At 41.9% G+C, this 16,519-nt stretch overlaps 1 long non-coding RNA gene across 1 annotated transcript; it reads right to left on the bottom strand.

Annotated features, from left to right (window-relative positions):
* Window positions 1-8,963: 8,963 nt before the first annotated feature.
* LOC133561438 (uncharacterized) lies at window positions 8,964-13,874 on the bottom strand. The gene is made up of 2 exons (XR_009808695.1): window positions 13,733-13,874; window positions 8,964-9,300 (listed from the first exon to the last, which is right to left on the bottom strand). It is a non-coding gene; the product is annotated as an uncharacterized LOC133561438 (long non-coding RNA).
* Window positions 13,875-16,519: the final 2,645 nt, after the last annotated feature.

Consider the following 16,519-nt stretch of genomic DNA (forward strand, 5'->3'; position numbering starts at 1 on the left):
TATGCAGTATTGCGTCATTTTTGTTTTTTGGATATTAGTTCACACAGCAGAGGTATATATATTTATACATTAGGTCAGGAAAAAACACAGAGGCTATACATCCCTACAAGCCTGTTTCGGAAGTTTCCCTGCTCGTCAGGGGATTTTTCCAGATTTTTGTTTATATATATATATATATATATATATATATATATATATATATATATATATATGTATATATACCGTAATTCCTTGAATTGCCTCTTCTCACTCCTGTGCTTACCAAAGTCATGCAGTAAAAGTAAGCATGCGCTAATTATTTTAAAACCTCTTCTCACTCCAGCACTTACCAAAGGCATGCAGTAAAAATTTGAGTGTGACGTAAGCTTGGACCTTAAAGCCTACTGAGTAGCTCTTAATCTTCTTTACTTTATGCAATTTCAAATTACCGGTATTGAAATCAGCCTCCTCCATTTTGAAAATGATGACAGGGGAAGTGTCACTCGTGATGTCACGAGTATGACCATATATATATATATATATATATATATATATATATATATATATATATATATATATACAGTACAGGCCAAACGTTTGGACGCACCTTCTCCTCATTCAATGCATTTTCATGACTATTTACATTACAGAAGGCATCAAAACCATGAATGAACACATATGGAGTTATGTACTTAATTAAAAAAGGTGAAATAACCGAAAACATGTTTTATATTCTATTTTTTTTATCAAAAGCCACCCTTTGCTCAGATTACTTTTTTGCACACTCTTGGCATTCTCTCGATGATCAAGTACACCTTTAAAGTGAAAACCTTTTCAGATGACTATCTCTTAAAGCTCATCGTGAGAATGCCAAGAGTGTACGAAAAAGTAATCAGAATAAAGGGTGGCTATTTAAAAAAAAAAAGAATATAAAACATATTTTCATTTATTTCAAAATTTTTTGTTAAGTACATAACTCCACATGTGTTCATTCATAGTTTTGATGCCTTCAGTGACAATCTACAATGTAAATAGTCATGAAAACAAAGAAAACGCATTTTGAGGGTCTGCTAGGAACATCTAGCAGAGTCTGGTGTCAGAGAGAGTTTAAATTCCCGCCTCCGAACAAACTTTGAACATGTCACGAGAGGCGCTGGGTATTCAGTCCAAGTGGAACATGTTCTGTAAGGTGGTTGGTGCCTGTCGTGGCAGTAATCCGGGAACCCAACACCAGTGAGGGAGGCCGTTAAGCTGAAGAAGGAGTCCTATCGGGTCCTTTTGGCACATGAGACTCCGGAGGCAGAGAACAGGTACCTTCAGGCCAAGCCGTTTGCGGCTTCGGTGGTTGTGGAGGCAAAAATTCGGACATGGGAGGAGTTTGGGGAAGCCCCGGAAAGCAACTTCTGGACGGTTTCGAATCGATTCTGGACCACCATCTGCCGCCACAGGAGGGGGAAGCAGTGCACAGTCAACACCATATATGGTGAGGATGTTGTTTATCGGTGGAGAAAATAATAATAATAATAATAGTAATAATAATGGATTAGATTTATATAGCGCCTTTCTGTTAGATACTCAAAGCGCTTACTCAGAAGTGGGCACCCATCATTCATTCCCTCCACATTCACACTAGGTGGTGGTAAGTTACCTTTTTAGCCACAGCTGCCCTGGGGTAGATTGACGTGGCTGCCAGTTTGCGCCTACGGCACCTCTGACCACCTCCCATCATTCATTCACTAGTGTGAACGGCACTGGGGGAAAGGGTGAAGTGTCCTGCCCAAGGACACAACAGCAATGATGTGGCTGGCAAAAGGCGGGGAGCGAACCTGGGACACTCAAGTTTTTGGCACTTCCGCTCTACCCACCACGCCATGCCTTTCGAAGACTTCCTCAATCCCACCTACACGTCTTCCTATGAGGAAGCAGAGCCTGCGGAATCTGTGGTGGAATCTTCTAATTCTGGGGCTGAGGTCGTTGCGGTAGTTAAAAAGCTCCTCGGTGGATGAGATGGACCACAATGGAAACAAGCCTTTTGGCTTTTTGTGCCATCCGTTTGCCTTTTTAAAGCATTACAATGATTCAATTATTTAAGATGTCGATAAACTTCTCAATCAATCAATCAATCAAAAAAGATCCGCCCGTAGTTCCATAAGTCTTTGGATGCTGTGGGGCTGTGTTGGTTGACTCGACTGTGCAACATTGCATGGACATTGAGGGCAGTACTTTGGGATTGGCAGACCGGGGTGGTGTTTCTTCTCTTTAAGAAGAGGAACTGGAGGTTGTGTTGCAACTATTGGGGTATCACACTTCTCAGTAAGGTCTATTCAGGTGTACCGCAGAGGAGGTTATGCCGGAAAATCGAACCTCAGATTCAGGAGGAACAGTGTGCTGGTAGGAATAATTATTTGTTACCTTAACAAGGGAAGAATAACAAAATAGGAACGTGCCAACGGCACGGGGAGCTATAGAAAAACTTAGTTCAGAAACGCGAAGCATGAATCACAATCACGTAACGTGTTGCGTGTAGAAAACAAAACAGCCAGGCAGAGTTTGGCGGGAGGCAGGAATAAATAGCTCTCTTATTAGTGACCGGGAGCAGGTGAGCGTCCCTACCACTAATCGTCGGCGATCACTCAAAACGAGTATAATTGTCCTCTTGTTGATGGGACTGCCTCCAGGAGAACGCCTGTGCGTGAAATCTTTTAAAGTGGGGAGTCTGGTGCACAGACCGCCACCACAATTTCCTTGGCAAAGAAAAGGCTAAAATGGCATTGAGACCAAGACAATTGGGGGCCCATCTTTGCTTCAGCCTTCCCCCGCCCTTGTGATCGTTGTGGAGCTTCTATGCAACCATCATCCGCCCACTCCACCGTTAAGGTCTTTTACAACGAGGGAGACGCGCAGACTCCAAGTTCGCTTATTCGCTGTGGTGAGCTGTATCCGATGGCAAAGGAAACACAGGACGACCGGTCCCAGCTCCTCACAGCTGCAGGAGGCCGCAGGAGCGGCGGTCTGTCAGAGGACCGCCTATGGTGCGCCTACCAGCCCTTGTTTTCCTTCAGGGTTTGCTCCCCTAGCCTATTTTTATCCCAGACAAACCCATAGCCACACAATGTGGGCCTGCGCATCACTCCTCTGGGGACCACTGCAGCTCCGAGATCCCCTGCACGTTTGCCTTGGGCCGCGAGGCCCTAGTTACCGTGTGTTGCCAGGTGGAGGCCTGACAGGAGTGCTGGTGAAGGAGAGGCTGTGTACTGGCAGGAGAAGACTGATGCCAAGGCTGCTTCTCCGTTCACCACGAGGGCTAGCAAGTGGCAGTGTCTGTAAGTGAGAAGTTAGCAAGCAGGTGGTAAGTAGACATACAACCTTCCCTCTACCTACTGCACTAGACGCATCACAACACCATGCAGGCTGGACCCACACACACACCAACCACAAATCAGAGGCAGGTGACAATAGTCAGCACCCATGGCAACAACGAAAACAAACCTGGGTGCAGACATTAAACTAAATCAACAACTAAGGAAATACTAAACCAAGCAAAACATGATACGGGAAATGGATCATCACTGTACCACCCTCCCCTCGTCCCAAGAGAAAAGAAAAAAACTAAAAACAGACAAGTCCAAAGTCACGGGAGGACGGACGGATGACCTGGTGGTGGGCCGCCCAGATCAAGTGTCCCTGAAGCCACTGGAGACAATTCAGGTGGCGGCGGCGGGTTGAACGCCGCAGCAATCGCCCACGGAACGGCCAAATCTGTGGCCAACGAGAGGGCTGCGTGCTGATGGCCGCTTGTGCGGGCACCAGATGGCCACTTGTGCAGGCAGGTTGGAGAGGGTAGTGGCGCCGTGGGATGGCCCACTGGAGACGAGGAAGGCTGTGGACCAGCTATATACTCCTGGCAGGGTCCTTGAGGGTGCGTGAGAGTTAGCCCAACCAGCCTACATGTGCTTTTTGGACTTGGAGAATGTATTCAGCCGTGTCCCTTAGGGAAGTCCTGTGGGGAGTGCTCAGAGAATGGGGTATCAGACTGTCTATTATTGTTGTTGTCAGCTCCCTGTATGATGGGTGTCAGAGCTTGGTCCGCATTACCGGCAGTAAGTCGGACTCGTTTTTGGTGAGGATTGGACTCCGCCAGAGCTGTCCTTTATAAGGAGTAATTCAGTTACTAATTTAATTAATTTTTGGACAAAATAATTAGTAACTACAATGAATTGGCCCAGACAATGCATTTGTCTGTGTTAGATTTATTTCTAGAACAAATGTTACCTGTCATTAGTTGCCAGCGGAGCAGTGCACCAGAAAAGTAGTTCTCTGTGTTAGCTCTTGCAATAACAATGTCGATATAGCTCGGTGAATATTTAGGTCACGGTATGTAAAAGGAGTATTGTTGGCAGTATTGTCCATCTCACAAAGGGATTGTGGATGATTGGCAAAATTCCAAAAAAAGAGTAAAAAATAAAAAAGTGTCTGTTTTCTTTTGCCTGTATTAGATTTTTCCCTATAAAAAAAAATAAAAAAATATTGACGATACTAGTTGTCCTTTAAGACCAAGTTAACTCTTATGGGGAACTCTGATGGGGAACCTTTTCTAAAACCAGCTAGTTTACAAGGATGTATTTTACAGTATATTCCTTTGCTGTCGGCGGGGGAAACGTTTTTTTGAAGAATGTCAACATGCAAACGGCAGCAGCCTGCTTCCTTATTTGTGTGACGGTTCCATGTGAGAAGGGTTGAATGTGTGTATTTGTACTTCATGTTTATAAACTCAAACACGTTCTTACTCACTGGGCGCAACCTGCAGTGGCACAGGCCCAATGTAAAGATGGCCTCACTGTGCAGCTACTGTGCTTCTTCTCCCCTCTACAAGGTCTCACCCCTAGTGGCCCTTGTTACACCGCCGTAAAAAATAACTTGTGTAAAACCAAAACACATCCCTTAAATAAAGGGGAAGTAGAGTTTCCCTGCTGGCTTTTAATCACAGATGTAAATATGGAATATCTCTCTTAGATGAGGAACATTTACAGTCCCCCAAGGGCAAGCAGAAATCCCCCTCAATGCTGTGAAAATTCAAAACATCCATTTTAAAGAACTTTGTATCGTTTGGCGACAAAAGCAAATAGGCCAACCATAACAATCCAATGGAAATCACCCTAATATTTTATCCTGAAGCACCCCCAGAAAACTCCATGTAATATCTTCCGTAATTTAGCTGGAAAACTGTAGACTTAACTTAACTGTGCCAAACCAAAGTAGACTGACATGCCTGTGAATTCGTAAAGAGCCGACAGGAGGAGTTTGGAAAGAAACAACAAAGTAGAAGAGAAAGTACAGTGCATCGAGCTGCCTTGACAAGCAGCCACCATTGCTTGCTGAAGCCAATCTGGAAAAGACTCAAATCTTTCTATCAAAAAAGTGCAGGATTTTTTTTATTGATGAGAACGACTGGAATGGCAATATCCAAACAAATGGTTTTGTTTCCAATCTCTCGCTTTGGCCACATCAAAACCATGTAAAAATGTACAAGAGATATACAAAAAAGTGCAAAAAGTTTATATCGTTTGTACTGATTTCGCTTTAAAGATGATTTACTCTGGGAAAACAAGCATGCTAATATGACCACGCTAATAAACAACAGTAGAGGAGAACGAGAGTCTCGTAAAAAGTACTTTTTAGCATTCTGCTGTTTAGTAAGATGACTCATTTAATTCAAATTGAATACAGTACTCCCTCGCAATTGACTAACTACGGCCTTAGTGTAGCGTGGATTTTAAAAATTAAATTACGTATTCTCATAGATATGAATTATTCTAACATCTATTCAATATCAGCAGCCATCTTACTTGATGTAGAAGTTAGGAATTTCCCTTGCCTACAGGACATTGTTCACATTTCAAGATGTGTACCGAATTTGGCACTTTTATAGGCACCAACCGAATTCCGTTGGTACTACAGGGTATCAATTCACGTAAAATAAATGGTGCCAAACTGTATTTCAATACCTTTGTCACACGTGGCGCCACATATGGTTGCAGATTCGTCACGTCTGTTTGCAAACTTAACAAAGGCTCAAGGAAACAATCACTCAAGCAGCACTCAGAGCGGACTCAGCCAAACAGCTAAGCAATTTACAACACCAACAAAGCAAGTATTTTTTTTTTTTTTTTTTTAGAAAAAGCTCAAACGTAAATTAAAGATCCACAAATGCACAAGCTCGATGTTAATTTACATTGAATTTGCCATGGTTACTCTCAGCATTAGTGATCTTACATGGCGATTTCAAAACATCCAAATTTGATCATGAAAACTACAACTGAGATACAATCAAACAAATAGCACAGTACTTACAGTATAAACACCTTAGAGGGCGCAACATAAGACATTGCTCATAAGGGAAAATGTACCTCCTAGTTAGGTAACATGCCATAGACATCCTATACAGTACTGCTGGCAATTGTATTGAAAGTGCAACTACTGTATATTGTAAATGAGACTCAAATGATCTAAGAAAACAAGATATAACAATGGTATCAAATTTGGTACATTTTTAAATGTTACATTATAGAAATGAATGTTATCATCAAAAAGTTAACAATTAGTAACACACACAAAAGTACCAAAAAAGTACTGGAATCGATTCCCAGGTACCGGTAATTGGTACAGTAATGGTTCCAATGTAAACATGGTCATTGCTAGGCACACTGTTGGCTGATGGTGGACCATTCACAGAGCACTGTGTTCTCTGTCCTGGCAGCTGATTGGTTGAGACACATCAAGCCTCCTCTTTTGCTCAGTTCCATGTACTGCAGCTCTGATCTGTGTTTTTTCTCCGCTGTTTGTCTGGTAACATTTACAATTACTTGAAGCCCTACAATAAAAACAGTATCTGAAACCACATAAAAAACATCCTCTTTGGCGTAGGTCTACGTACTAAAGCAATGTTTTTTTCACAAGCATTTTCAAGGCGACACGAAGCAGGTCACAGTGCACCTCCACGGCAGGGACTCTGCACACCATGGGAAATATGAGAAGCTACTTAATAAACTATCACCCAAAATCCATCTGTAGTCATGTCTTTCGCAATGATAAGGCTTTTTTTTTTTTTTTTTTTTTAAGTGCAGTTCCCTTTGAGGTCAGCCAGCATACAGCTATAAATTTATAAAAGGATGTTAATGAATAGACAATATGTTTAATATTTTTTATTTTATGACAGACCATGCAAATTTGTTGAAACGTACAAACACCATTTCCATACGAGTTGGGACATTCTGTTAGATTTAAATATAAACGGAATACAATGATTTGCAAATCATTTTTAACCCATATTCAGTTGAATATGCTACAAATACAACATGTTTGATGTTCAAACGGATCAACATTTTTCTTTTGCAAATAATCATTAACTTTAGAATTTGATGCCAGCAACACGTGACAAAGAAGTTGGGAAAGGTGGCAATAAATACTGATAAAGTTGAGGAATGCTAATCAAACACTTATATGGAACATCCCACATGTGTGCGGGCTAATTGGGAACAGGTGAGTGCCATGATTGGGTATAAAAGCAGTTTACATGCAATGCTAAGTAATTCACAAACAAGGATGGGGTGAGGGTCACCACTTTGTAAGCAAATTGTCGAATAGTTTTAGAACAACATTTCTCAACGAGCTATTGCAAGGAATTTAGGGATTTTTACCATCTACGTTCCGTGAAATAATCAAAACGTTTAGAGAATCTGGAGAAATCACTGCACGTAAGCGATGATATTACGGACTTTTGATCCCTCAGGCGGTATTGCATCAAAAACCGACATCGGTGTGTAAAGGATATCACCACATGGGCTTAGGAACACTTAATAACCACTGTCAGTAACTACAGTTGGTCGCTACATCTGTAAGTGCAAGTTAAAACTGTACTATGCAAAGCCAAACCCTTTTATCAACAATATCCTGAAACGCCGCCGGCTTGGCTGGGGCCGAGCTCACCTAAGATGGACTGATGCAAAGTGGAAAGATGTTCTGTAGTCTGACGAGTCCACATTTTGAATTATATTTTTAAACAGAAGACGTGGTGTCCTCCAGAAAAAAGAGGAAAATAACCATTCGGATTGTTTTAGGCGCAAAGTTTAAAAGCCAGCATCTGTGATGGTATGGGGGTGTATTAGTGCCCAAAGCATGGGTAACTTACACATCTGGGAAGGCACCATTAATGCTGAAAGGTCCATACAGGTTTTGGAGCAACATATGTTGTCATCCAAGCAACGTTATCATGGACGCCCGTGCTTATTTCAGCAAGACAAGTGTTACAACAGTGTGGCTTCGTAAAAAAAGAGTGCAGGTACTTTCCTGGCCCGCCTGCAGTCCAGGCGGGCCATCAAAAATGTGTGGCGCATTATGAAGCGTAAAATACGACAGCGGAGACCCCGGACTGTTGAACGACTGAAGCTCTACATAAAATAAGAATGGTAAAGAATTCCACTTTCAAAGCTTCAACAATTCGTTTCCTCAGTTCCCAAACGTTTATTGAGTGTTGTTAAAAGAAAAGGTGATGTAACAAAGTGGTGAACATGCCCTCTCCCAACTACTTTGGCACGTGTTGCAGCCATGAAATTCTAAGTTAATTATAATTTGCAAATAAAACTAAAGTTTATGAGTTTGAACATCAAATATCTTGTCTTTGTAGTGCATTCAATTGAATATGGGTCGAAAAGGATTTGCAAATGTTTATATTCCGTTTATATTTACATCTAACACAATTTCCCAACTCATATGGAAACGGGGTTTGTATATATATGACAGATAATTTTTTGGCTAGTGTCTGTCTTTGCAGCGTGAGCACCATGTGTGTGTCAGTTTGCACATACTTTTCAGATGTGCTAGATAAAACGCTAAATAGTGCTCGAGGTGATAAGTGTCAGGTTCAAACACTGATGACATCTATTAAACAGACAAGAAGCAAGGAATCATGCAGAGACAGAGTTCAATTTAGCTCATGAGGAGAACGCATGGCGCTGCACACTTAGTCACAGTCTTGCCCTACGCTCTAAGGTTCAGCTCACGCTTCCCTCTTTTTATTCAGAGTTCCATAGTCAACATCACTGTGGCCGCCTCTAAATGGAGTGGTCACATATATTATGCAAAGCAGGCCCAGGACGCACAGTACGTGATGGAATGGGCCGAGGGCCTTGTGATATCGCCTTGACCCCGCTTCGTCTGCGTGTTGTCATCTTATCTTCGTTGAGGTCCTTGAAGTCTCTGCTTCGTCTGTGTGCTGACATCTTATCTTTGTTGATGTCCTTGAAGTCCTTGGCTGTTAGCGGGCTAAAACAAAGATAACATCCGTGGCTGAGGCTACCCATCAGACAAGAAGTTTTGTCCTTGCATAAACTAGAAAAACTTGACCACAATAGCTAATAACTAAAGCAACAGACTTTAAGCATAATGGGATAGTATATACATAATTATTCTAACAATGAGTGTTGACAAATCACATTGCGTATGCTGCATGACATATTTGCATCTTCTCCTCCCAGTACTGTGGCCATATATTCTGCATATTAATGAAGATGGAGACGCAAAATAGATTGCTCACTTATCAAACTAATCCACTTTAAACACGTTTAGTAGATCACCTTTGCGTGTGCTATCAAGTTTGCACATGTTTTAGTACACACAAACCTTTAGTAAATCAGGCACTGAGCGTTTATGAGTGTGTGTAAAAGGATAATTGTCATGATGTGTTGCCCGGGTCATGGCTTGATTTATGTTTTGGGGATTTTTTTCCGATGTTAGTCTGTTTCCGTGCTCTACCCTTTTTCCTTTCATTTTCTGTTGGTTTCCATGGGTGCTAATTATCCACACCTGTCCTTGTTTAGTAATTAGTGTTCCCACCAGCTGTTTTGGTTAATCACTCCCCTTTGTAGTTTTCAGTCACCCAGCACAAGTCGCTGGGTCAATGCTCGCTCTGCGCGACATTTACGTTTAGTCTTGTTGGGGCGGCATAGCTCGGTTGGTAGAGTGGCCGTGTCAGCAACTTGAGGGTTGCAGGTTCGATTCCCGCTTGTGCCATCCTAGTCACTGCCGTTGTGTTCTTGGGCAAGACACTTTACCCACCTGCTCCCAGTGCCACCCACACTGGTTTAAATGTAACTTAGATATTGGGTGTCACTATGTAAAGCGCTTTGAGTCACTTGAGAAAAGCGCCATATAAATATAATTCACTTCACTTCACACCAGGCTTTTCTTTGTTATAGATTTTCCGGCTTTTCACCTTTAGCAACTATTTTGGTTTTCGGCTCCACGCTACATTAGCGTCCTGCCTCAAAGAATTAAAACACCTGCACGCAGCTCCTACTTGTCCTTCGGCATTCGAGAGAACACAACCATCGCAGGCATGCGTTCAAAACGTAACAGTTAATAACAACATGTGGAGCAGGGGTAGGCAATAATTTTTACCGGGGGCCGCATGAGCAACCCGAGCACTGCTGGAGGGCCACACCGACAATATTTCAATTAAATATTGCTCAAATTATTTTTAATATACCATAAGATAAATAATAATAATAATAACAGTAATAATAATTTAATTTAACCTAACTTAACTTTTTACAAAAGCAGATTGCTTTTGATGGTTTTATTTTTAATACTGTCTTACACAACACTTCCTGATGTATAATACAATGCAAAAAAGTCAATTTCTGTCACTTTATCCTGCATCTTCTTTAAAAGTCCAACATTTTTCCCCTTCAAATTTTGACTACAATCTGTTGTCACACCGGCCAGCTTGTCCCATGTCAGTCCTAACATGTCCAAACACGCATTTACCTCTGTGAACAAGTTATTACCCGTGATTGTCCCTCTAATTGACTGCATGGCTGCCAGCTCCTCTGTGATTTGAAAGTCTGCAGTTATCCCACGTAAGAAGATGAGCAGCTGGACAGTGTCACGCAGCTCTTGTCCAAAGCCAGCGAAAAGCAGTCAAAGTGGCCCGTTCTGTTCTTCAGCTGAAGCTCCAAGTTTCCAGTGATGGCTTCAACCCGCCTCGTTACAGTGCATCGGGAGGGTGACACGTTCTCAAATGCACCCCTCTTCTCTGGGTATATCAGCACAACATAGTCCAATAAGCACTCCTCAATAAACTCTCCGTCAGAAAACACCTTAATTTTTCTGGCGATTTTGTGAGAAATGACTAAACTTGTCCTGACGGCTGCATCTCTTTGGGTGTGAAATTTGGCAAAAAGTCCTTGTTGGGTTTGCAGTTTTACCATCAACGCACCAGCCTCCCTTGCGCGCTCTTCATCAGACGGATTCTGCTATTTTTCCTTGTGCTTCGTCGTGTAGTGGCGATTAAAATTAGTTATTCAAACACAGCAACCTGTGTACCACAAATTAAGCACACCGCTTTACCTTTTATTTCTGTAAAGAAATACTTGGCAGTCCATGTCTTGTTGAAAACACAGCATTCGTCATCAACTTTTCTCTTTTTAGCGTCTCGGGGGTAGGGATGATACTCGAAACCGGTTTTCCCGGTTGTTCGATAAGAAAAGAACCGAGTCCTCGGACTCGAACCCCTTTTTGATAACCGGTACCCGTTATCGAGACCACTATAGTAAAGAAAAAGAGTTGGTTCTTTATTCGAATCCGTCCCGATCAGAAATGCTCCGTGAGACAACACAAGAAACGACGTCACGTAGCTCAGTCATTAGGCACAGATAGCGAAAGCAGGAAAAAAACGGACGGGAAAAAGCGCTCTAAGGTGTAATAAAGTTCCAAACAATAGACATAATTCAATGAATAACTTTACTGAGAGTTTTGAGCAGGCTGCAAACACATGACCAACACTTTTACGACCAACCGGAAACATAGCAACCAGGCTAGCAACGCACCTCCTTTACGGCAGCTGTCGCAACGTTCTTAAAGCAACCGCAGCACATACATATATATACAACATATCCCCCTTTTTTAACTTTTGTTTTTCTTTCCTGGTAAACAAAGCAAAATCACACTGTATATGTGTTGTCAGTCTAATTATAAATAATGCAGACGAGGCGTGTTGGCTGTGTTCTTGACGTTTACTGCCGGGTGACGACATGCAACAACACTTCGGGATTACCGTGCATGCTCGTCACTCCCGTTGCATGCTGGGTAGTGTAGTCGTTATATTCCCTAGCTCATAAAGAAATCATGTTAACTCAATAAAGTGTATTTCTTTTTTTAGCTTTAATTTTTCATATTTTAGCATTGTAACCACATTTGCAAACAACTTTTCTCTTCATAGAATTTTCTTTCAATAAAGAAATAAAGTGCAAAAATGTCAAAGCATCATAACAAACAGTTATGTCAAATAGTAGCAGAAGTGCACTTTTTGGAGAGCTGGATTATTTTCAGTTTTGTGCCAAAGGGACTGATTTTATTTAGCACTATATTATTATTTATACACCTATAATGATCACAGAGACAGGTTGTTTTTGTGTTACTGTATATATTTGTTTTTCTGAAAAATCCCACTTAATATACTTTGGGTAACAACAGACAATATTTATTTATTTTATTTAATTTTTTTAGGGGGGTAACAGTCAATATTTATTAGATATATATATATATATATATATATATATATATATATATATATATATATATATATATATAATAAAAGTGAGCTTTTGTTAAACCAAATATTGTTTTTTTTCCATGTACAACAGCCTATCTGGACTCGATAAGAGAATCGATAAGGAATCGGTTCGATAAGAGGATTCGATAATAGGCTCGAACTCGATAATTTCTTATCAAACATCATCCCTACTCGGGGGTAACCAGGCATCACCTGTCGCTATGCATCTTCACTCACAGGTTACATGCAAACATGCGCCCATAAATAACACTTTTCAAAATAAAAGCAGCACAGTTGTATTGCACACACGACATAGATTTAAAAAAAAAATGTATTTTCTAATTTGTGATTGCCGCTGTTCACATTCACACACAATCACGCACGAGCATACGTCCAAACGGAAGTATTACAAATAACGCTTTTCAAAACAAAAGCAGCACCGTTGTATTGCACACTCGACATAGATACTTTTTAAAATGTATTTTGTAATTTATGATTGGCCTCATGCGGGCCGGACAGGGACTCACAGAGGGCTGAATGTGGCCCGCAGGCCGCAGAATGTCCAGGTCTGATGTGGAGGGTTTATAAGGAACTAAAATGCAAATAATATTCATTTAAATCATAAAATAAATAGTATTCCTACTTCACGGAAATTTGAATACCACCGTGGAGTCTAAAAAGTCACTCCCGCGATAATCACAGGATCATTGCAGCAGAAAAGTGAAGACTGAGAAGTATACAACCGCAGCATCCAGAGCTAAGACAGCTAACATTAGGATGTGTACTTTTGTGTTTGTTTTGTTATTTACAACCATATATTCTCCAATAGTAAATGGCACGAAAGTGACTAATTTGCTTGACCAATGAGTGGTCAGCAGCGACACCCATCATGGAACCCAGACTGACAAAAAACTAGAAATAGTACTTCATAGTACCTAGTTTTGCCAATGGAAAAGCATAGTGGGTACTCTTGTAGAGCCTGAACATATTTCAAAAATAATTCTACCACAAACCTCTATCTTCATTTAAAAAAGCAACATACTCGCCACATGAGTCATAGATATGATTATCTTTATTGTCTTTTTTTCCAAATATTATCTTGGCAAGTGTTTTCTGGGCTAATCTCCTGCAGTCTTCGGTTACCTTGGAAAAGATGACGGAGAGGCCAGCAGCCTGCAAAGCAGCAGCATGCTTCCTGCTCTCCCGCTATGATGCCACTGGAATGCTGGCCACTGGGCTTTCCCGCTCTGGGCACTTAGCTCGCTCCAAGGAACGTCCTGTCTGTCTGCATGCAAGTGTGTGTTGGCGGGTGTGTGTGTGTGTGGGTGGGCGTGTGTGTAGCACATGCAGACTGTGGGTAAAATGGGTGCTAAAGCACAAGACAGTGGGTGGGGGTTGACACGTAATTGTCAAATAAAAAATAGAGACAATTTACATTCTAAATAACGGCTTGGTCTAAAATAAATAATTACATTTGACCTTCATTATGCTTTTTAAAAATGCATAATAACAATCCTACTCAGACACACTGGAGCAACGTAAGCCTGAGTTTCAGATGGATGGAGGGATAAATAAACAAAATGCACAACTCATTTGTATACTCTAGCCTTTAAATAGACCTCCTTTTTAGACCAGTTGATCTGCCGCTTCTTTTCTCTTTCTCCTCTGTCCCCCCCTCCCTTGTGGAGGGGGTCCGGTATGATGACCATGGATGAAATACTGGCTGTCCAGAGTCGAGACCCAGGATGGACCGCTCGTCGGGACCCAGGATGGACCGCTCGCCTGTGTATTGGTTGGGGACATCTCTACGCTGCTGATCGGCCTCCACTTGGGATGGTTTCCTTTGGACGGGACTCTCGCTGCTGTCTTGGATCCGCTTTGAACTGAACTTTCGGGGCTGTGTTGGAGCCACTATAGATTGAACTTTCACAGTATAGTGTTAGACCCGCTCGACATCCATTGCTTTCGGTCCCCTAGAGGGGGGGCGGTGGGGGGGTTGGGGTTGCCCACATTTTAGGTCCTCTCCAAGGTTTCTCATAGTCATCATTGTCACTGGCGTCCCACTGGGTGTGTGTTTTCCTTGCCCTTATGTGGGTTCTTCCGAGGATGTCGTAGTCGTAGTGGTTTGTACAGTCCTTTGAGACATTTGTGATTTAGGGCTATATAAATAAACATTGATTGATTGATTGATTGATTGATTGATTGATTGATATTTGATATGTTGAGAACTATCATGTGGGAGGGCTTAACTCGCATGCAATTGGCCAGTGGATTTCCTGACGCGATCATAACCAGTACTGTAAAGTCTGAAATGGATGTGCAGGCTAAATTAATAGCTCCCTGTCAAAAATTAGAATACTTTAATTATTTCTTGACCAGTCAGGGTCCTGACTCGGACCACAGTCCGCCAGTTAGCAGGCGAAATGCAAAACTTCAAATGGTATCTATGATGAATGTGACCGTCTGAATCTATTTAATATTTATGAAGTTTATTTTCAACAGTGTCTCGGAAAACAATAGCTGCAAGCGGCGTTCGATTTCAAGATACAAAAGATGCATTTTTATTTATTTATTTATTTATTTATTTAACAGGGACAGTACAATTAAACATTGCTACCCAGAGGTAACCGATGTCAAAGTACAAAAGACTTTTAGCCACAAGCTAATTTGCAACATTTGTCCCTGGTGAGGCTCTAAAAAAAAAGTTGAGAAAAGTGTAAAACACATACAAAAGGATTAAGACAAGTACAAAAATGAAAACGCATTGAAAATAGTTGGCCCCATTTGTCCATACTACATCCATTTATAGTGCTCACACTTCTGATTTTCCTTTAACCACTTTTTCAGATTTGTGGAGAAAAGTTGAATGTCCGACTGTGACTTTAACTCCAGTGGCAAAGAGTTTCACAGATGTGAGGCCTTCACTCACAACGCAGACTGACCCGGAGTCGTCAAACACCTTTTCACTCAACAGCTCCCACCGACTGCAGCTCCTGTCTGCACACCTTCACTACTGTGTCGTTGTGTTTCTTCACACATCACATCAGGGGCTAATCCATAAAGACACTTAAAAATAGCTTTTAAAAATGAGAAATGTATAAAATGATCAAAACTCATCGTGTTATACTTTTGACTAATAGGGCCAACACAGATAGACAGACAACATTCACACTCACATTCACACACTAGGGCCAATTTAGTGTTGCCAATCAACCTATCCCCAGGTGCATGTCTTTGGAGGTGGGAGGAAGCCGGAGTACCCGGAGGGAACCCACGCAGTCACGGGGAGGACATGCAAACTCCACACAGACAGATCCCGAGCCCTGCGATGAGGTGGCGACTTGTCCAGGGTGTACGAGGCCTTCCACCTGATTGTAGCTGAGATAGGCTCCAATGCCCCCCGCGACCCCGAAGGGAATAAGCGGTAGAAATTGGATGGATGTATGGAAGGCAGTGATGATGCTTCATTGGTTTTTGATCAAATGTATTTTGTGATTGTTTATATAACGACAACAGAGGCTTCACTACACATTTCGTGGCCTGTCCCCAGACCATGGCACAATAAGCATTGCATGCATGTAAACTTGTGCAGCCAGAACTGATAAACAAGGCCTAAAAAGCCTGAAACAGCTTTGTGACAGGTCATCGTGTGGGTTGCAGTGACCATCGATACATGTCGCATGGTAGCAGGTTTGACTTTCGTTTATTATTTCAATAAACATACTTGTTGTGTCCCAGTTGGTCACACCAATTTCTAGCGCTACCTCTCTTTCTGCTCGTTTCGGTGCCCCTTTTGGTGGCCGGTGGCTGCGTCTTCCGCGGGAGATCCTCTCTCTGGGTTGCTCTCGTCGTCTTCGTGGTCTTCGTTGTCTTTGTTGTCCGATGTTTCCTCTCCTACTTCTGCCACGATTGCTCTTCCTTCTCCCCTTT

This window comes from Nerophis ophidion, linkage group LG11 (assembly GCF_033978795.1).
Source record: "Nerophis ophidion isolate RoL-2023_Sa linkage group LG11, RoL_Noph_v1.0, whole genome shotgun sequence".
NCBI lineage: Eukaryota > Metazoa > Chordata > Actinopteri > Syngnathiformes > Syngnathidae > Nerophis > Nerophis ophidion.